The 22,072-nt window shown below is 46.5% G+C and overlaps 2 protein-coding genes across 3 annotated transcripts in view; one reads left to right on the top strand and one right to left on the bottom strand.

Moving 5' to 3' along the window:
• DPP7 (dipeptidyl peptidase 7) overlaps window positions 1-22,072 on the top strand; it is a 720,522-nt gene that overhangs the window by 401,384 nt on the left and 297,066 nt on the right. The window lies entirely within an intron of this gene.
• LOC115472700 (kelch-like protein 9) overlaps window positions 1-22,072 on the bottom strand; it is a 132,495-nt gene that overhangs the window by 18,255 nt on the left and 92,168 nt on the right. The gene's annotated exons all lie outside the window — the stretch shown is intronic.

The raw sequence follows: 22,072 nt of genomic DNA, 5'->3' as shown, positions 1-22,072 counted from the left end.
GGCTGTTGTGGGAGACAAGGGCGGGCAGGTGAGGGCTGGGTTGAACTCGAACTTGGGTGCTTAAAAGGGAGGCAGGTGGGGGCTGGGGCGAGTCATTGGACGTGGATGGGAGGGGAAAGGAGAGGAGAGGAAAATCGCTGGACATGGATGGGATGGGAGGGGATAGGAGAATGGCTGAACATGGAGGGGAGGGGAGAGAGGAGAAATCACTTAGTCGAGAGTCACTGGACATGGATTGGATGGGATGGGAGGGGAGAATCGCTGGACATGGAGGGGAGGGCAGGGGAGAGAGGAGAAATCGCTTAGACGATAGCCTTCCTAGGGCCTGTTTCATTTTTCACAAAACAGGCTTTTTTGCATGTCATAAATATAATCAGTATGAAAGGACACTACATTGTAACAGCAAATGATGGCAGTTAAAGACCTGTATGGTCCATCCAGTCTGCCCAAAAAGATAAACTCTTAGTATAAGGTATGATACATATAATTGGTCTTGATTTGGCCTTGCCATTTTCAGGACACAGACCATAGAAGTCTGCACATCGCTGGCCTTGTTCTCCAGTTACGGAAGCTGAATCTATCCACCATGATCAGGGCACAGACTATAGAAGTCTGCCCAGCACTGGCATTGCTTCCCAATTACTGGTGTTGCCATCTAATCACCACTAAGCTTGTTTGGTTCCACGCCTTCTATACAGGATTCCTTTGTGTTTATCCCACGCATTTTTGTATTCCATTACCATTTTCATCACCACTTCCCGTTGGAGGGAATTCCAGGTATCTACCACCCTCTCTGTGAGAAATTACGTCTGACATAATTCCTGAGTTGGCTCCCCCATAACCTCAATTCATATCCTCTAGTTCTACCACCTTCCTGTCTCTGGAAAAGGTTTGTTTGTAAATTAATACCTTTCAAATATTTGAACATCTGTATCACCCATGTCTCTCCTTTTTTCCAGGGTGTACATGTTCAGGTCCTCGAGTCTCTCTTCATATATCTTGTGACGCAAACCCCATACCATTTTGGTTGCTGTTCTTTGAACTGCTTCAAGTCTTTTTATGTCCTTAAGATAATATGGCCTCCAAAACTTAACACAATACTCCAAATGGGACCTCACCAACGACTTGTACAGGGGCATCAGCACCTCCTATCTTCTGCTGGTTACATCCCTCCCTATGCAGCCAAAATCCTTCTGGCCATGGCCACCACCTTGTCGCATTGTTTTGTCACCTTGAGATCCTCGGACACCATCACCCCAAGGTCCCTCTCCTGAACTGTGCTTATCAATCTCTCTCCTCCTATCTGGTGAATCTACTTTGGATTTCTGCACCCCAAGTGCATCACTCTGCACTTCTTGGCATTAAATTTTAATTCACAATAAAGCAATACAGTGTGGTAAAATTAATATAATTAAATAAATATGTGAAAGCAAAAAATGTGCTCAGTTCAAACCATTACAACCTTTTCAGGTCATTGGTTGAACCAGAGGAACCATCATTGCACATTTGATGTTCCAGTGCGTGATTTTGCTTCCCACAGGGTAAGTGACCATTAGAGAATGTTTTGAATGGGGTTCCCTTTTAAAGAACCTCGGCCAGAATCAAAGGAACACTGAGGAGTTTGTTTGAAGGCAGCGCTTTGGGCACTACGTTTTAGAGTCACATCACTTTGGTGCAGGACAGGGATGGACTGAAGTAATGAAACCATTTCAATGAACTATAATATGGTAGAAAAAGTTCCTTTAAGAGATAAGTACTGTGCTTTATTTTGTTGGGATCTTTGCACATTTATATTTCTTATGTATGTTCAATATTGCCTAGGAGTGTGATCCTTTGTAAGTTCAGTAGTACACCCGGAGAGTCATTGGGTGTATGTGCATACATATGTTTATTGGAATATCAAATGTGCAATGATGGTTCCTCCGGTTCAACCAATGATTTGCTAAGGTTGTAAAGGTTTGAATGGTTTCTACTGAGCATATTTTTTGCTTTCACATATTTATTTAATTTTATTTATTATACTTTTACCACACTGTATTGCTTTATTGGGGGTTGATGTTTTAGGAATACAGGGATTTTTGTTGTTGTTATTATTTCCTGCATTTTGTAATATTTAATTTTAACTGCCAGATCTTTGACCATTCTTCTAATTTTAGGAGATCTCTTCTCATGGTTTCTACTCCCTCTGGGGTATCCACTCTATTGGCCCATCTTCGTGTCATCCACAAAATGGTAAACATATAATGCTGTATTACACAGCATTATATTATCCTATATAATAATTCTCACCTCCAACGTTCTGTCTTGCTGCCTGGGACCGTGGCTCCTTCCGAGTTGGTCTGCTAGGCTCCGTAGATCAGGCTGACATCACCATAGCCATTATAATGTCAACTTCAGAACCCGGGGAAAAAAAACCATGCCTCACAGCTGATCCATGTCCAGAGGAGGGTCGCTGGACATGGGTGGCTGGAGGGGGGCAGGGGAGAGAGGAGGGTCGCTGGACATGGGTGGCTGGAGGGGGGGCAGGGGAGAGAGGAGGGTCGCTGGACATGGGTGGCTGCAGGGGGGGCAGGGGGTCGCTGGAAATGGATGGCTGGAGGGGGGGCAGGGGAGAGGAGGGTCACTGGACATGGGTGGCAGGAGGGGGGCAGGGGAGAGAGGAGGTTCGCTGGACATGGGTGGCTGCAGTGGGCGCAGGGGGAGAGGAGGGTCGCAGGGGAGCCGAAGAAAGCCTTGCTAGTGCCCGTTTTATGTGTGTCAGAAACGGGCCTTTTTTACTAGTAAACATATAATGCTATATTATCACAAACCATATTAAAGTATTTAAAAAAATCTTTAATTCAATAGTTATCTAAAACAATAAATTGATTCATCACATTATTATTAACAATGTCAGACATGCAAGATCAAATATTTATGCATTTCCTTTCCCATGTCCCCTGATCACAATGTCTGTATTCTTCGAGGACAATCAGGCTTGTTTATTCTCTCAAATGGGTAGACAATTCGCATTGCCCACCTGGCAAATTTGCCATAGAAAAAACTAGAGCTTTAAGGAGCACAAGCTGCGTTCCAGCGCGCATGCGTGAGTGCCTTCCCGCCCACCACGTGAAAGCGCGTGCCTTAGTTTCATTTTTTCCACGTGAGGAGCACCTGCTTTTTTGTGGTGGCTCCTCACATACCCAGAACGTTTTTTTTCCTCTTTTTCAAGTGCCTTTTGGCAGTTTTTCTACCCCGCTTTGCCTTTTCAAAAAAAAAAATAGACCTTTATTTTTTAGTTCTTTGCCCCTCGTCTTCCTTTACTTTTCGACTTGGGCCATTTTCAGGTCTGCCCGGTCAGGTTTCTTCTTTTTGTGCGTTTCTCCTTTTTTCAGGCACCATTGCGTCTTTTGATTTGGCAAGTGCGGTTTTTCCTTCCATGTCCACAAAGACCCCCAGTGGCTTCAAGCGTTGTACCCGGTGGAACCGGACCATTATCGGGGAAGGACACTTGTTCTTGGTGTCTTTATTATTATTATTAGCATTTGTATAGCGCTACCAGACGCACGCAGCGCTGAACACCTTATACAAAGAGACAGTCCCTGCTCAAAAGAGCTTACAATCTAAATAATACAGACAGACAAGACAGTTACAGGTGAGGGAAGTAATGGGTGAGAAGGGAGGAAGGGACAAGGGGAGGGCAATTGTGGCTAGGAGCTAAAAGCAAAAGTGAAAAGGTGGGTTTTCAGCATAGATTTGAAAACAGGTAGAGATGGAGCTAGACGTATAGGTCCAGGAAGTCTATTCCAGGCATAAGGTGCCGCGAGAGAAAAGGAGCGAAGCCTGGAGTTAGCAGTAGAGGAGAAGGAGGACGACAAGAGAGACTTGTCCAGTGAGCGGAGTTCACGGGGAGGAATGTAGGGAGAGATGAGAGTGGAGAGGTAATGGGGGGCTGCAGAGTGGATGCTTTTAAAGGTCAGTATGAGAAGTTTAAACTGAATGCGGAAGTGGACAGGGAGCCAGTGAAGTGACTTGAGGAACGGGCTAGTGCCTTGGGCCTGACCATAGCCCTGCCAACTGTGTCCTCTGTCTTCGTATGAAAAAGAGGACCCAGGTTTCCCAGGAGACTCAATGTGCAAAACGTTTTGGAGCCAGGTCCAGTTCCTTGACGTTGGCATTAAGGTCGGAGGTGTTGGCATCGACGTCGAGTGTCACACTGGCATCAGGAGTCGACTGCTTCGAGACCCCTTTGACACTGGGAGCAATGAGGCATTGAGTGGGTCTCCATCTGTCTCGAGGCCTTCTGCTATGCAGGCCCCCCGGGACCGTCCATCGTTGGACCTGACCCCGAGGCAATGGGAGGATTCAGCGTCGTCCTCGTCAGCACTGAGGAGCATGGGTGACGTGTATCGGCGAAGGCCAAGAAGCACCATCACTGATCTCCCTCGATACATGGTACTGGGAGCTTCAGGATGCCAAGGGATTCAGCACCAGAGAAGCGTCGACACCAAGAAGACCTCTCCCCCTCCATTCAGGAGGTGCCGCCGTGTGCATCTCCAAGCAGCTGAGATCCTTCTCCCACACTGGCCCCAGTGATTCTGCAGCCTGTGCCTCAGTCGGCACCACAGTCTTTCCCAATGTCAACCCTCAATGAGCGCACCTGGGCCTTGCTCCCTGAGCTTCTGGATGACCTTATGCAGCAATGTGCGTCGGTATCTAGGGTGCTTGTGCCTCCCATACTTCCCGCTGTGGCCCCGTCTGGCCCTCAGCCTGCTGTACTGCCTCTGACGCTGGCACCACTTGCGGCTTCTGACGCCGGCAGCCACCCAGGCCAGCACCCCTTCGACATCGGTGGAGGAAGCTTTGCCGGAGTCGAAACAGTAAACGGTTTCTCAACGCTGCTCTCGAGGACGTGGGTCCTCGGCATCGAGGCGTGCCCAATCTCTGACATCCCTTAGGGAGGTGTTATCCAACAATGAGGAGGAGCACTCATGGGAATCAGGATCCCAGGTACTTTTCCTCTGACAATTCCAATGGGATTACTTCTGAGCCCTCCCCTCCACCTGAGAGGAGACTGTCTCCACCTGAGAGCCTCTCTTTTACATCTTTTGTTCGGGAAATGGCTGATGCCATTCCATTCCCCGTAGAAGTGGAGGATGAGCCCAGGGCCCATCCCCTTACCTTTATTGCTCATACACTGTGTTTTGGTGTAATCCCCACAGGATCCCCTGCAGCTCCTAAGCTTTAAAACAAATTTTCTGATTGGCCTGACTTAGCTTTATTCCACTGGGAAATGGCAGAGTTGCTGGAGCCCTAGGCAGGCCTGAGCAGACAGAGAAGCCCATGCACACTTGCCATATAGTTGGGCATGCCACCTGGCAGGAGCTGCAGGCTTTGCAAGAGTCAGCAATTAAGTACAGCATCCAGCTCTGTCTGTCTCCAGCTGAATCATTACGACCAGTGCCCATTTTGAGCCATGCTGTTTTTTTATCCTGCTACTGCTTCTCAGCAGCAGGAGGTGTCCCAGTCCCCATCAGGACTTTGGAGGAGGGGGAGTGGAGGGTCTTTCTTTCCTCTCTCCTTCGGGTCCAACTTCGAGGGAGGGCCTCGATGTGACCCTGGGGATTTTTGGCTCTAGAGCTTGGCCCAGTTGGTCGAACAGATCTTACAGGCAGATGGTGGGTCCCCTCCTACTAGAGAGGTCCCTGGGGACCTCTTTGTAGGTTCTAAGAGGTGCAGAGCAGAGTTGAGGGTTCTGGAGGGTCCCACCCTCAGAGGAGGCAGGGGAAGACTCAGAGGCCCTTTTGGACTCCTGGTCCCCCTCAAGTTCAGATTTTAAAGGTCTTCTACCTTGGGAAGCTAGAGAAGAGTGATCCCATGTAATCCATCTCTTTTGTAGAGAGGAACTATCTCAACTTATTTGACAAGGTGACAAGGGCCCTCTCCATGCTCAAATCTCTGGCTGCAGACCCCATGGAGGGGGGGGGGGGGTATCTGCTGCTGTTGAGTCAGCTGCCCTTTAGGGGGCACTTGCTTTTTGGTGAGGACCGGGAGAAGTTGGTGAAGGACATGGAGGAGATAAGGACTCTGCCTCCCTGAGCTAAGGCAGAAGGGTGCGCAGAGAGCCTCTGCCTCTACGGGGTGCTCAAATGGGACAGACCGCTCTCAGTCTGCATGGCGCTCTTCAGCCCAGATGAGGGGAGCTTGGTTGTTCCTTCAAGCAGGGTTCCTTTCGTGGTCCCAAGAAAACCGGGTCCTCAGGTTCCTCCAAAGGGACCAGTCGCCTGCCCTTCTCAGTGAAGGTGCACTGGGCTTATCATTGTTTTTGGTTGGAGGCAGGTTGTCTCTGTTCCAGAACGAGTGGACCTATTTCACCTCGGATCAATGGATCCTGGAGGTGGTCGAGGAGAGTTATTCTCTGGAGTTCTCCTGTTCAGTTCCAGACTCCTTCATGGCCTCTCCATGTGGCTTGTCCCTAAAGTGGCAGACTGTTGCTCTTACTCTGCAGCATCTGTGGGTTGGTGGAACCTGTGCCACAAGTGGAGCGAGGCCTGGGATGATACTCCATCTATTTCGTGGTCCCAAAGGAGGACGGTTCCTTTTGCCCCATTTTGGACCTCAAGGGTGTAAATGCTTGTCTGAGTGTCCAGCACTTTTGAATGGAGAGTCTCCACTCAGTCATCATGTCGTGTCTGGGGCACTTCTTGACTTCCCTGGACCTCACAAAGGCCTGTCTACACATCTTCATTGTAGCTGATCACAAGAGATATCTGCACTTCTGTGTGTTGGGGCACACTTTCAATTTTGGGACTTGCCCTTTGGCCTGGTTATGGCACCCAGTATGTTTTCCAAGGTCATGATGGTGGTGGCTGTGCACCTCCAGTACCAGGGTGTTCAGGTGCATCTGTACCTGGATGATTGGCTGATGTGGGCCAATTTCCCCTCCTGGAATCTATGGGTTGGGTACTGAACTAGCCCAAGAGCATCCAATTCCGTCTCAGTCCATGGAGTATCTTAGAGTCTTTCTTGACATGGCCAGGGGGATGACGTTTCTTTCGAAGGAGTGGATGGAGAAGCTCCGTGCGCAACGGCACAGTTTGTGCGAGCTCCCAGATTCTATGGTCTGGGATTATTTGTAGCTCCTAGGTACCATGGCTGCAACCCTGGAGGTGGTGCTCTGGGTGAGGGCTCATATGTGCCCTCTGCAGTGGCTCCTATTGTCATGATGGGCTCTGGCCTCACAGAGTTTTCATCATCATCTACTTCTGATGCCTAAGAAAAGATTCAGTCTGACCTGGTGGGACAGTCCGGGTCATCTGTTGAGAGTGGTTACATTTAGGGCTGTACCAAATACTCATATATGAGTCAGTTCAGCCCCGAGTAGTGCCCTGAATAAATTATTCATTTTGGCCAAATAGTAATTTAAATTCAAATATGAGTAATCCAGGTCTCTACTGTGCTAAATCCTACTAAAATAAACATTTGATCTCTGATTTCACTTTGCTTTTTTTATTATTATTTGTTATGTTAAAGCTCAATGTCCATTATTTGTATTCGATATTCATATTCAGCCTAATAATATTTGTCATTATTTGTATTTAGCCAAATAGTAAAATATGCTATTCGGTACAGCTCTAGTTCCATTGGATCTTCCCTCAGTGGGTTCTAGTCGGGTCTCAACAAGACAGGACCTGCAGCTCAGAGACCTTACAGGCAGAAGAGAATAGCCACTTGGAATACTGCCTTAAGAGTAGAGTGTCAGGCTTTCAAGGCAGAAACTAGGTTCGTGAGCCCTTGGGCCACTGCCGTGGAGCAGCAGTGGCAGACAAAACCACCCCACACCAGAGACAAGGCAGAACTCTGACAGAAACAGCTAGACTTCACCTGCGCTTGACTGCCCTTCCCCAGGAGTTGAGCCCCTGGGTGCAGGCGGCCGGCAGGACTTACCGGACAGGGCAGGCACTGGATACCAACTAGGCTGAACAGGGACTGAGGGTCACAGGGGAAAGGAATATACATGGGCAGCAAGACAGACTACTGGGCTACGACTCACAGACAGACAATACAACACTAGGCAGGAAATGGACAGGCTTGAGAGCAAGGACTAAAAGCTGCAAAGCAGCCACTAAGAAAGGAAACAGACAGGTTAGAGACAGAACTGAAAGCTGCCAGGCAGCCACTAAACAAGAAACACAGACCACCAAGAACTTAAACAAAGAAATACAAACAAGACTGGGAAACAAACAATACAGTACAAGATAAATTACACAAAGACTAGACTAGAAACAGGCAAGACTTTCAGACAATAAACTGGACTAGGCAGAAGTGCACCAAAGCACCAACAAACCAGGGACCTTAGACGATGCAAAGGCAAACTCAGAAGGTTCCAGGTGGTAATAAACCCATCAGCAGCTGAAACTCAGCTGCAGGAATCATGAGGCAGCTACGGGTGAGGTTAGCTGCCAAACTTCAAACCAAGTCTGGAGGGCTGGAATATCTGGACCGGACCAGAAAGGAAGTCTGGAAAGTCTATGGCAGCCACCGGTTCTGGCCACCAGAGGGCAAGAGGAACACAAACCAAGACACAGGCAGAAATCATACTGAAGCAGAGAGAGGCTTAACACACACAGGTGCAGTATAGTGGAGTAATCAGAGCCATGCTGGAAGCAGCCAGCACACAGAGACAGAACTAACTCAGGAAGAACAGACAGAAGCCAGCTCAGAAGCTGACCGCCGGAAATAAGGTGAGTCTGAGAGGGGTCACGACCACAATCGTGACATAGAGTCCTTGATGGAGGCTGAGTTCAGAGGCTCAAACAGAGACTCCGACAAGATCGAGTTCCCACAAAGGAAAGGAAGGATGAATGGGGGGACGCAGATGTGCCACCCCTTTCAGGAAGTGGGTCAGCTCTCTATGCACAGCCAGAGAAGGGCCCAGCACTATCCCCCCAAAATTGGACAAAGCAGTGACCTGAACGCTCAGGGAGCTCAAAGCCAGTCCCTGATCCAAGCTTTGCTGCAGAAATCCCAAAATCATTGGGGATCTGAGCCCTCCAGGGAGACAGGGAGCATTCTCTGCACCAGGATTCAAAAGCACACCAAACCCTGACATAAGCCAGGGATGCGGAGGACTTCCTTGAGTGAAGCAGTGTAAAGAATACCACAGGGGAGAAACCACGCGTACCTAAATGCCTCCTCTTAATGATCCAGATCTTCGATTTCTACCAGCCACTGCCAAAACAGACCGCAACCCCTGGACAGTGGGAGAGGCTCCTCCACCAGAAGGTGCCAAAGATCCACATACCAGGGCCTGCGAGGCCAGCCCAGAGCCACCAACATGACTAGTTAACAGTGGCTTGCAATCGTGTACAACAGGTAGCCTATCAAAACCACAAAGGGAAGACGCAGAGGAGCCCCTCCAATGGCCAAGGTTGAACCAGGGCATCGATCTGAGAGGCCGGCTCCCTCTGTTGACTAAAGAAGTGCTCCACCTTCACGGTCAATCTAGATGCCATCAGGTCAAATTGAGGAGGGTCCCAGGAGTCCACAATGAGCTGATAGGTCTGTTGCCCCAGCTCCAGGAGACAGTGGCTGAGATAGTCTGCCTGCACATTGTCCTTGCCCATAATATGGACCACTGAAAGAGCCTGAAAATGGCTCTCTGCCACTGACAGAAGCTTGCTGCCTCTAGTGCCACAGCCTGTCTCCTAATACTGCCCTGCCCTGTTGATGTAAGCCATGGCCTTGGTGTTGTTCAACATCACTCTGACCACTTTCCCTTTGAGATGTGGCAGACTCCCGCAGGGCTAGTTGCACCGCATGGATAGACCTGATTGCCTCTTGACTCCACTAGGGTCCTTTTGGCCACCTGCCCCAGACAGTGAGCTCCCCAACCCAGGATGTGCCCTTTGGATTTTAGAGAAGCAATGAAGTGTATATTGTAAGAAGAAAATGCATATCAAACAGTCATTGATCTTTGGGTTCCTTGAAAAATCTCTCGAAACATGGTCCATGCCGGGACCCTTGTAGGAAGCCCAGTTCAATATACTGTGTTTCAACATTATGAAGTGAAAATTATAAAGCTAAGTTATTTTTGTTTCGTTATCACGATGTCACTTTTGAAATTAGGCACATGTGTCATCTTTTGAATATGTGATGACTATATTATAAGTTTGGACAAGTAATTGACCTGTTTGGTTTGTGATGGTTCAATGATACTTATGAGCACATTTAACACCTAATATTTTGTTTGGTGTGAAGTCTATGGGATTATTATTAGGTGTTCTCCTCCTCTTGGCAGGAGAGGATCATGCCCTGGGAGGAAATGAGGGAAGGGAAGACAGAGATGAATGTGTAGAAGGAAACGAAATGATTGCATGGGAGAAAGAATAGAACATAGGGGAGTGATATTTCATAGATATGGCTGAGGGAGACATGATTGTGATAGTATGGGTGGGGGAGAAAGATCCTTGTGTCAGATGTAGAGTGGGGGAAAGAGATAATTATATGTGGAATAGGGGCAGATTTGTGAAGAGGATTGCGCTGGGGGCATAGAGTTGGCACCACACAGACACTCATGTCATCATAGCAGTAATTTGGTTTCCAGTCCTTTTAAAGGGTCTGTTCTAACAATGATTTAACCAGGCAGCAGAGTCTGCTGCCTGGTTAAACCCCACTGGATGCCAATATTCAGCAGCACGTAACTAGTCATCCCCTAACTGATTAGATTAGGGGCAGAACATGGGTAGAGCCAACTTAGTCAGTTAGCAATGATATTCAGTCTGCCAACTGGATAAGCAAGCACATGAAGTTAGGACAGCAAAAAGGCTGCCTTAACTTTATGTGCCGAGATAACTGGGTCTCAGTCTGAACATTGGCCAGTGTCCGGTTAATTTCCAGTTCAGTGCATGCCCAGACATTGAATATCCAAGGTTAATTCAGACATAAAAGACTTGAAATGGTTCAGAGGAGGGGGATGAAAATGGTATGGGGTTGCAACAAAAGATGAATAAGAGACTTGAAGACCCTAATATGTGTACCCTAGCGGAAAGGAGGGATAGGGGAGACACGATACAGACATTTAAATACTTGAAAGGTATTACAATTCTTTTCTAAAGACAGGGAAACAGTAAATCTAGAGAACATAAATTGAGGTTGCAGGGTGGTAGACTTAGGAGTAATATCAGGAAATACTTTTTCACAGAGATGATTGTCAGAGCCTGGAATGCCCTCCTGGTTGAGGTGGTGGAGACAAAAACAGTGACGGAATTCAAAAATGCATGGGATAAATACACAGGATCCCTAAATAGAAAGAGGATGGTATCAAAACAAAACAGAAATGAGATCATAGATGTTGATGTGCTCTAATGAACAGGAGTAGTGCTTAGACAGCAGCTCCAGCTCTGAAGAACTAAGACCAGTGCTGGGCAGGCTTCTACATTCAGATTAGAAAGGGTTGGAGTGGGCATCAACTATTACTCCAGTAATTGGGACATAACAGGGCTGCTGAGAGGGGGGCAGATGGGGGAAAATTCCCTGGGCCCGGCCTCCAAGGGGGGCCCGGCACCGGGGTCTGTCTCTCTCCTGCTGCTGTCAGGACCTGGGTGATTGCCTTAAAGCGATAACCCGGTTCCAGCACTCAGGAGCAGGCGCAGGTAAAGAAGACCAAGAGAAATTACGAAAAAAAGATAGCATTAGAGGCAAAAAACCATAGCAAAATTTTTTTCGGTATATTAAAAGCAGGAAGCCGGCAAAAGAATCGGTTGGGCGCTGGATGACCAAGGGGTAAAAGGGGCAATCAAGGAAGATAAAGACGTAGAGGAGAGATTGAATGAATTCTTTGCTTTGGTCTTCACCGAGGAAGATTTGGGTGGGATACCGGTGTTGGAAATGGTATTTCAAGCAGACGAGTCGGAGAAACTTACTGACTTCACGGTAAACCTGGAGGACGTAATGGGGCAATTCAGCAAACTGAAGAGTAGCAAATCTCCTAGACCGGATGGTATTCATCCTAGAGTACTGATAGAATTGGAAAATGAGCTTGCGGAGCTACTTTTAGTGATATGCAATTTATCCTTAAAATCAAGCATGGTACCGGAAGACTGGAGGGTGGCCAATGTAACGACAATTTTTTAAAAAGGTTCCAGAGGAGATTCGGGAAATTATAGACCGGTGAGTCTGACGTCGGTGCCGGGGAAAATGGTAGAGGCTATTATTAAAAACAAAATTACAGAGCACATCCAAGGACATGAATTACTGAGACCAAGTGAACACGGTTTTTGTGTGGGGAAATCTTGCCTGACCAATTTACTTCAATTCTTTGAAGGAGTAAACAAACATGTGGACAAAGGGGAGCCGGTTGATATTGTGTATCTGGATTTTAAAAAGGCGTTTGACAAGGTACCTCATGAAAGGCTACAGAGGAAATTGGAGGGTCATGGGATAGGAGGAAATGTCCTATTGTGAATTAAAAACTGGTTGAAGGATAGGAAGCAGAGAGTGGGGTTAAATGGGCAGGGTAGTTAGTGGGGTTCCTCAGGGGTCTGTGCTAGGACCGCTGCTTTTTAATATATTTATAAATGATTTAGAGATGGGAGTAACTAGCGAGATAATTCAATTTGCTGATGACACAAAGTTATTCAAAGTCGTTAATTTGCGACAGGATTGTGAAAAATTACAGAAGGACCTTACGAGACAGAGACTGGGCGGCTAAATGGCAGATAACATTTAATGTGAGCAAGTGCAAGGTGATGCATGTGGGGAAAAAAGAACCTGAATTATAGCTAAGTCATGCAAGGTTCCACGTTAGGAGTTACGGACCAAGAAACGGATCTGGGTGTCGTCGTCGATAATACACTGAAACCTTCTGCTCAGTGTGCTGCTGCGGCTAGGAAAGCGAATAGAATGTTGGGTATTATTAGGAAAGGTATGGAAAACAGGTGTGAGGATGTTATAATGCCGTTGTATCGCTCCATGGTGCGACCGCACCTTGAGTATTGTGTTCAATTCTGGTCGCCGCATCTCAAGAAAGATACAATAGAATTGGAAAAGGTGCAGCGAAGGGCGACTAAAGTGATAGCGGGGATGGGACGACTTCCCTATGAAGAAAGACTAAGGAGGTTAGGGCCTTTCAGCTTGGAGAAGAGACGGCTGAGGGGAGACATGATAGAGGTATATAAAATAATGTGTGGAGTTGAACAGGTAGATGTGAAGCATCTGTTCACGCTTTTCAAAAATGCTAGGACTAGGGGGCATGCGATGAAACTACAGTGTAGTAAATTTAAAACAAATCGGAGAAAATGTTTCTTCACCCAATGCATAATTAAACTCTGGAATTCATTGCCAGAGAACATGGTGAAGGCGGTTAGCTTGGCAGAGTTTAAAAAGGGGTTAAACGGTTTCCTAAAGGACAAGTCCATAAACCACTACTAAAATGGACTTGGGAAAAATCCACAATTCCAGGAATAGCATGTATAGAATGTTTGTACGTTTGGGAAGCTTGCCAGGTGCCCTTGGCCTGGATTGGCTGCTGTCGTGAACAGGATGCTGGGCTCGATGGACCCTTGGTCTTTTCCCAGTGTGGCATTACTTATGTAATATCTGTTATGGCGGACTAAATAGGATTTTTTGGAGGGCAGTAATCGCATGGGTAAAATTCTGGCCTAGCGGTTAAAGAAAATACAACGTGAGAAATGGCTCACTAAAATTCTTTCTGAGGCGGGGGGATAGTAAGTCTACCCATGAGGAGGAGATTGCCCTTGGATTTAAGCTATTTTACTAGAAGTTATATTCTTCTGAACTTAAAAATTCTGAGGCTGACGTTCAAAGGTACCTAGCGGGACAGCGTCTCATCTGCTACGCTGAACTCTCTTATCACACTAGAGGAGGCTGGTAAGGTGATTGCCAGGCTGCCTAGTTGCAAGTCTCCCAGGAAAGATAGGTTTCCCACAGAATATTACAAATTTATGAATCTGGAGGTATCTCCTCTGCTTGCTAGGTGATAGATGGGGCCCCCTTGGTGGGTTCAATGTTCAAGGCTAATATGGTGGTCCTCCCCAAGCCAGGGAAAGATCCATCCAAGTGTGCTAGCTACTGGCCTATAGCTTTACTTAATACTGATTATTTGCCAAGATTTTAGCAAACAGGTTGGACCATATTCTGCCCAAGTTGATTCACTGTGATCAAACTGGCTTTGTCCAGGGTTGGCAGTTGGGAGATAATGTTCAGTGGGCCATTACTCTCATTAGCCACAAAGAACGGCGACAGGAGAAGGCTATGTGTGTGGTCATAGATGCTGAAAAAGCATTTGATAGGGTGGAGTGGTCTTTGAACTCGATACTTTGGAACCTAATGGGCTAAACAATGCCATTGATTGGCACAATTTTTACTAACGCCTGACACGTAACGTGCATGATAGTATTTTAGTCAGCTGATTGTACGTGGATGCCAAGGCGCCATCTTGAAGCATTGTAGACGTCCGGTTAAAAGTATGTTTGACCGTGGTGTGATCTATAGGTCTGCAATTATCATATTGTTTTCTTTCATATTATGATTGCGTGATGATTTTTATTTACTTTAGATTTTCAGCATATTTCAAAAGCACTCCGTTCCTGAAGAAGCCACGTTTCTAGGCGAAACGGGTTCCCGTAGAACGGACAGCGATGAGTGCCTGATCCTAACACATTTAAAAGCTAAGTGTTACTTTTTCTGATATGCTGATGTGATAATTCCTTGAAAAAGCACTTGAACGATTTGAATTTATTGAAAGAAACTTATTTTGTTTATCAACAATATAATATTGAGGCGATTAAAAAAACTTTTGAGCCCCCTTTTTTAAAATGGAGTTTTTTGGCCCAATGATCGAACTGTAGCGTGTGTTATAAGCTGGTGCCCTTTGTCACCCCTGTTGTTTGCTATAGTCATAGAGCTTTTTGCAGCTCATATATGGATGGCGTCCTCCATTGTGCCTATAACAATTTGAGGGAACCAGCATAAGATCCTACTGTATGTCGACGACACTCTTATTTTTATGGTAGACCCCCAATATTCTTTGCCTGTTTGTTGGACAAGCTTGAACAATTTGGTAAAATTTCTGGGTTTAAAACTAATATTGACAAGACAGAGACTTTACTGTTTAATATGACCCCCTCTGACTTCCCTCATTTTCCATTCAAGGTTGCTGACAGGGGGTTCTGTTACTTGGGTACTATGATTTTTAAGGCATTGAGGAGCCTAGATGCTTTCCTGATCTTTTGTAAATGACTCAAGGCCCACGTCTTCAAAAAAAATCCTTCCACAAAGCTCCACTGAATCAGCTATAAATAGTCATCATTCTTACTCAGCAATGTCCCCCCTCCATCCCTTGCCTGGTTATGACCCCGCATTAGCTTCCGCTAATAGATCCACCTCTCCACTCTGCTGCCCTTCCCCTGTCCTTCATATTTCCTCTTGCCTCACTTTTCCCCTAATCCCTCTTCAAGCCACTTTGATTCTATGTAATTCAGATGCCCTGTCTTACTGTATTTCTTAGTTCCATGTAAGCCACATTGAAACAACACTAATTGGAAAATGTGGGATAGAAATGCTGTAAATAAATAAATGTTATGATTTGTATCATCTGAATTATGACTGTCTCGCTACACAGATTAGTCAGGACCTGGATTCCTGGAAATGTCTTTGGTTGACATGGTGGGCCGAGTGACTACTATAAAGATGATTACGTTGCCTAAATTTTTATTCCTGTTTGCTCAACTGCCCCTCAAGATACCTGGGCAACAATTCAAACAATGGGATCATATGCTGTGAGTTTTTCTCTGGGGGCCACAGAGACCCACGGTGGGTTGGAGACTTTTTTAGTCTCCTAGGGAAAGGGGCAGTGTGGGGGTGCTCAATCTTAAGAGATACTATCAGGCTGCTGTCTTAAAAGAGGCCTGCACAAATCTTTTTCGTGACCCAATCCCATTGGAAATGGTGTTGTTTAAGCCCTTGGATAAGAAAGAGCTAGTTTCCCATCTGTATGCTGAGTTATCATCACTCTCTCTCTGTCTGGGTCAGTGGAATCCGAGAGCAGGTGGGCTGTCTGGGTGGGGTTCTCCCTGGGAGTGGAGGAGTAGCCTAGTAGTTTAGTACAGCGGGCTTTGATCCTGGCAAACTGGATTCAATTCCTACTGCAGCTCCTTGTGACCTTAGGCAAGTCACTTAACCCTCCATTGCCCCGGGTAAAAAAAACTTGGATTGTGAGCCCTCTAGGGACAGAAAAAGTACCTGCATATAATATGTACAGCATTGTGTACATCTAGTAGCGCTGTAGAAATGATTATTAGGAGAAGGAGGAAGAGGAGGACTGGTGGGTGATGTACTGGTATGCACACAAATGCACTGCTATTATCAAGTACAACCAGTTACAATTTCAACCAGTTATAGTTCAAGGGGCAGAAATAAGGAGAGATGTATCTAGCCTATGCTGGAGACTGTGCTGGCAAATGGGAACTATGGAACATCTATGGTGGAAATGCTCAGTGGTACAGACTTATTGGAGCAAGATATGGGCTCAGGTTAAGGCATGGATGAGAGAAGACTGGGTGCATGATAAATTGGTGTGTTTATTGGGTCTTATCCATCACTGTTCCCCAGATGTAGGCATTCTGAGAAGCAAAGCCCACCTCCTGATGTTAGCAGCTAAAATGGGGATAGCTCAAACTTGGAGGGAGGTCGGGGGCCCTACAATGGAAACCTGGCATATGGCTCTCAGAGAGGTCCAACTCTGCAATAAGGTTACCTCAGAATTGAGAAGAAACTGGCAGGAACACCAACAGAAGTGGTACTTCTAATATCCGCTACCTACGTTCCTGTACTCACTCCGCCGAACGCCTCTGGCGGAAATCTCGGGCCCTCGCTGATTTCTTACACTTTAAGTTCATGCTGACCTCCTTCCAATCTGCTCTTCTACGCGCCAAACAGGATTATTATATCCAACTGACCAACTCTCTTGGCTCTAACCCTCGCCTTCTCTTCACCACATTGAACTCTCTCCTCAAGGTGCCCCCTCCCCAACTCCCTCTTAATTATCTCCTCAGACCCTTGCTGAATTCTTTCATGACAAGGTTCAAAAGATAAACCTTGAATTCTCTACCTCGCCACCTCTCCCTCCACTAGTCCGTTCCCCTCTCTCTCCTTCCCCTTATTCCTTTTCCTCCTTTCCTGAAGTTACTATAGAGGAAACTACACTTCTCCTTTCTTCCTCAAAATGTACCACCTGTTCCTCTGATCCCATTCCCACCCACCTTCTTAATGCCATCTCACCTGCTCTTATTCCTTTTATCTGTCACATTCTCAACCTCTCACTTTCCACTGCAACTGTCCCTACTGTCTTTAAACATGCTATGGTCACACCTCTCCTTAAGAAGCCTTCACTCGACCCTACTTGTCCCTCTAATTACCGACCCATCTCCCTCCTCCCTTTTCTCTCCAAATTACTTGAGCTGTTCACCACTGCTGCCTTGATTTTCTCTCCTCACATGCTATTCTTGACCCACTACAATCTGGTTTTCGCCCTCTCCACTCAACCGAAACTGCGCTTACTAAAGTCTCCAATGACCTATTACTGGCTAAATCCAGAGGTCTCTATTCCATCCTCATCCTTCTTGATCTTTCCGCTGCTTTTGACACTGTCGATCACAGCATACTCCTCGATATCCTGTCCTCACTTGGATTCCAGGGCTCTGTCCTTTCCTGGTTCTCTTCCTACCTCTCCCTCCGCACCTTTAGTGTTCACTCTGGTGGATCCTCTTCTACTTCTATCCCTCTGCCTGTCGGCGTACCTCAGGGTTCTGTTCTTGGTCCCCTCCTCTTTTCTATTTACACTTCTTCCCTTGGTTCATTAATCTCATCCCATGGCTTTTCCTACCATCTCTATGCTGATGACTCCCAAATCTACCTTTCTACCCCTGATATCTCACCTTGCATCCAAACCAAAGTTTCAGCGTGCTTGTCTGACATTGCTGTCTGGATGTCTCAACGCCACCTGAAATTAAACATGACCAAAACCGAGCTTCTCATTTTTCCCCCCAAACCCACCTCCCCACTCCCCCCGTTTTCTATTTCTGTTGATGGCTCTCTCATTCTCCCTGTCTCCTCAGCTCGAAACCTTGGGGTCATCTTTGACTCTTCTCTCTCCTTCTCTGCTCATATCCAGCAGATCACCAAGACCTGTTGTTTCTTTCTTTACAACATCCGTAAAATCCGCCCCTTTCTTTCCGAGCACTCTACCAAAACCCTCGTCCACATGCTTGTCACCTCTCGTTTAGACTACTGCAATCTGCTTCTTGCTGGCCTCCCACTTAGTCACCTCTCCCCTCTTCAATCGGTTCAAAACTCTGCTGCCCGTCTCGTCTTCCGCCAGGGTCGCTTTACTCATACTACCCCTCTCCTCAAGTCGCTTCACTGGCTTCCTATCCGTTTTCGCATCCTGTTCAAACTTCTTCTACTAACCTATAAATGTACTCACTCTGCTGCTCCCCAGTATCTCTCCACACTCATCCTTCCCGTGCACTCCGCTCCATGGATAAATCCTTATCTGTTCCCTTCTCCACTACTGCCAACTCCAGACTTTGCGCCTTCTGTCTCGCTGCACCCTACGGCTGGAATAAACTTCCTGAGCCCCTACGTCTTGCCCCATCCTTGGCCACCTTTAAATCTAGACTGAAAGCCCACCTCTTTAACATTGCTTTTGACTTGTAACCACTTGTAACCACTCGCCTCCACCTACCCTCCTCTCCTCCTTCCTGTACACATTAATTGATTTGATTACTTTATTTTTTTGTCTATTAGATTGTAAGCTCTTTGAGCAGAGACTGTCTTTCTACTATGTTTGTGCAACGCTGCGTATGCCTTGTAGCGCTATAGAAATGCTAAATAGTAGTAGTAGTAGTAGTAGTAGTAGAGGTTTAGGGTGGCTTTTGTTGGGAATTCTTGAGGATTACTTCGGGTTTACTAGAGGGTAGGATGGGGACTCCCCTCAAGGAGAGAAGTTTCTTGAGCCACCAGGTTGGCTATACTTCATGGCTTGCTTTGCTGGGCCTTGCCATTCCACCTACATGCACCTATACTAGAGTGGTTGGGGTATGCTTTGGGTGAGGGGGAGGGGATAGTCCAAAAAGAGGAGAGTAACTGTTTTCATGTGGAATCGTCAACCTTGAGTCCATGTCTTTTGGGTTATACCTGGTTTTTTTTGTTTGTCTATGCACAGTTGGTGGTTGGGTGAGCTGAGGGTGTTTGTGATTTGGAGGATTGGGCACACCTGGGGTGGGTTTTCTTTTTGGTCCTAGTGAATGTGGATGGCAGTCATTAAAGGGCTGTCCATGCTAATTTCTTTGGTATTTTATATGTTAACCACACTCTGTTGTGTTTGGATAATAACTGAAAAAGTTCAATAAAAATTACAGTTAAAAAAAATCTGATTAATTTCTTTGACTGGGTGACCAAAGAGTTGAATCGAAGGAGAGCACTAGGTGTGGCGTATTTAGATTTTAGCAAAGCCTTTGACATGGTTCCACATAGAGAACTAATAAATAAACTGAGTGCCTTCAGTATGAGTGCTAAAGTGACTTGCTGGGTTGTGAACTGGTTGAGTGGAAAGTGACAGAAGAAAATGGTGTTACCAGTGGTGTGCCACAAGGTTTGATTCTTGGGCCGGTTCTTTTTAACATTTTTGTAAGCGATATTGCTGAAGGGCTGTCGGGTAAGGTTTGCCTCTTTGTGGATGATACCAAAATTTGCAATAGGGTAGACACCCTCGATGAAGTGGATAACATGAGGAAGGACTTAGTGAAACTAGAGGAATGGTCTGGAATTTGGCAGCTAAAATTTAATGCTAAAAAATGTACGGTTATGCATTTGGGCTGTAAAAACCCAAGGGGGTGAAGAACATTTGCGCATGATAGAGGAGTAGGACTTAGATGTGAAAAAAAGATGGGGCTAGTACTTATAATTCTCGAACTGCGAGACTTAATCAAGTTTCTACTCAAAGAAAAATTTGTATAGTACCCTTGAGAAAGCTACTTCCCATGGTACAATTGGTTTTGCTCTCTAGATCTCAAGAAGGCAAAAACGCACATACTTATTCTCCCTGCACCCACAAAGTTCCTGTGCTTCCAACTGTGGGACTCTGCACTATCAATACAAGTCTTATCATTTGGTTTGGCTTCGGCTCATCGAGTCTTCATGAAGTGTCTGATAATGGTAGCTGCAACACATCACACGTGGGGTAACCACATCTTCCCCTACCTGGATGACTGGTTAAGGCAGACTCCTGGGAGTCAGAACACATCTCCATTCTATCTGCCACAAACTCCTCGAGTTCCTCTGGTTTCTGATCATTATCCCAAATCACATTTTCAACCAGTTCAAACCTTAGAGTTCATACAGGCTCTCCTCGATATTACTCAGCACCAGGCCTTCCTTCCTCACTAAAAGCAAACATTATACTGACTCTCACCACTTAGGTTTTCAAATGCACCCAAGTATTTGCTCGTCAGATGCTCCATCTGCTTGGTCACATGGCTTCAACAGTTCATGTAATGCCGTTGGCTTGTCTTCACGTCCGAATTCCTCAGTGGATGCTATCCTCTGAGTGGTCCCAAACCACAGAATTGTTCTCAGCTCAAATTTGAGTCACTCCACAGCTATGTCACTCTCTACAGTGGTGAATGGTGTCCCAGAATCTCACCCAGGGTCTTCCATTTCAGTCCCCTCCACATCAAAGGGCCTCACCATGGATGTTTCCATGGTAGGTAGAGGCACTTACCTTGAAGGTCTCCACATACAAGGTTTTTGGTCCCCACAGGAGAAACAACATATCAATTTCCTCAAATTGCGGGCAGTTTCTAGACTTTTCAAGACTGCATTCTTGATTAAATAATACTCTTTCGCACAGACAACCAGGTTGCAATGTATTACCTGAACAAACAAGGGGGAATAGGTTCTTACCACCTCCTCTGTCAGCAAGCCGTACAGATATGGAGTGGGGCAGCTTCACGAAACATCTCTCTTAAGAGCCATTTACCCAGTGGTATACCAAGAGCAGAGTGGTGGGGGCAGTCTGCCAAAGGTGCATGCTGCAGGAGGGTGCAGGGAGCAGTTGTGCGGCTGTCAGCTGCACCAGTTCCCTGCTCCCTGTTCCAGGGAAGGGAACCAGAGAGCCGACAGCCACAAGACTGCTCCCTGCATCCCCAAAAGGTAAGAGCAATGCACTTGAGGGTGGAGGTGATGCGCCAGGGGTGTTGTGATTGCACCTGCAATCCACCCCTGGTGGCAGCTGATCTAGGAACACCGCTGCATTTACCCAGCCAACAAACAAAATGCTGTAGAAGAGAAACTGAGCAGGGTCCTGCAACCTCACAAATGGACAGACAGCATTTCTGTAGTTTGTCAAATATTCCAGAAGTGGGGAACCCCAGAGATAGACTTCTTCGCTTCTCAAAACAACAAACTTCCCTGCTTTTGTTCCAGGAAATATGCAGCCAACCGTACAGCCCTGGATGCCTTCTTGCACCACTGGGGAACAGACCTTCTGTACACCTTTCCCCCATTACCTCTCATAGGGAAAACTCTTCTCAAACTTCATCAAGACCAAAGGGCCATGATTCTAATTGCTCCCTACTGGCCTCATCAAATCTGGTTCCTTCTCCTCCTAGATTTATCATCCAGAGAACTATTGAGGTTAGATACCTTTCCAACCCTACTAACGCAGAACAAGAGATCCCTCCTCTATCCAGTCCTTCACTCTCTAGCCCAGAGGGCTTGTTTGCTGATATAGAGTTACATTCCTTAAACCTTCCTGAAGGAGTTTCTAGGATGCACCTAGCCTCTAGGAAACTTTTTACACAAAAATGTTGCAATTTCAAGTGGAAGAGATTTTCCCTTTGGTGTGCAGCTATAGCACTCGACTCTCTTCCTTGCTCTCTTCCTACCCTTATGGAGTACCTCCTCCATATTTCGGATTCTGACCTCAAAACTAACTCAGTCAGAGTACTCCGAACCTACCCAAAATTTCTCCCTAAAGTGGTGTTGCAGTTCCACCTCAATCAGTCCATTG

This window comes from Microcaecilia unicolor, chromosome 6 (genome assembly GCF_901765095.1).
Source record: "Microcaecilia unicolor chromosome 6, aMicUni1.1, whole genome shotgun sequence".
Lineage (NCBI taxonomy): Eukaryota > Metazoa > Chordata > Amphibia > Gymnophiona > Siphonopidae > Microcaecilia > Microcaecilia unicolor.
Note: the sequence above shows the minus strand (reverse complement) of the source record. Positions and strands in the feature narration are given on the sequence as shown.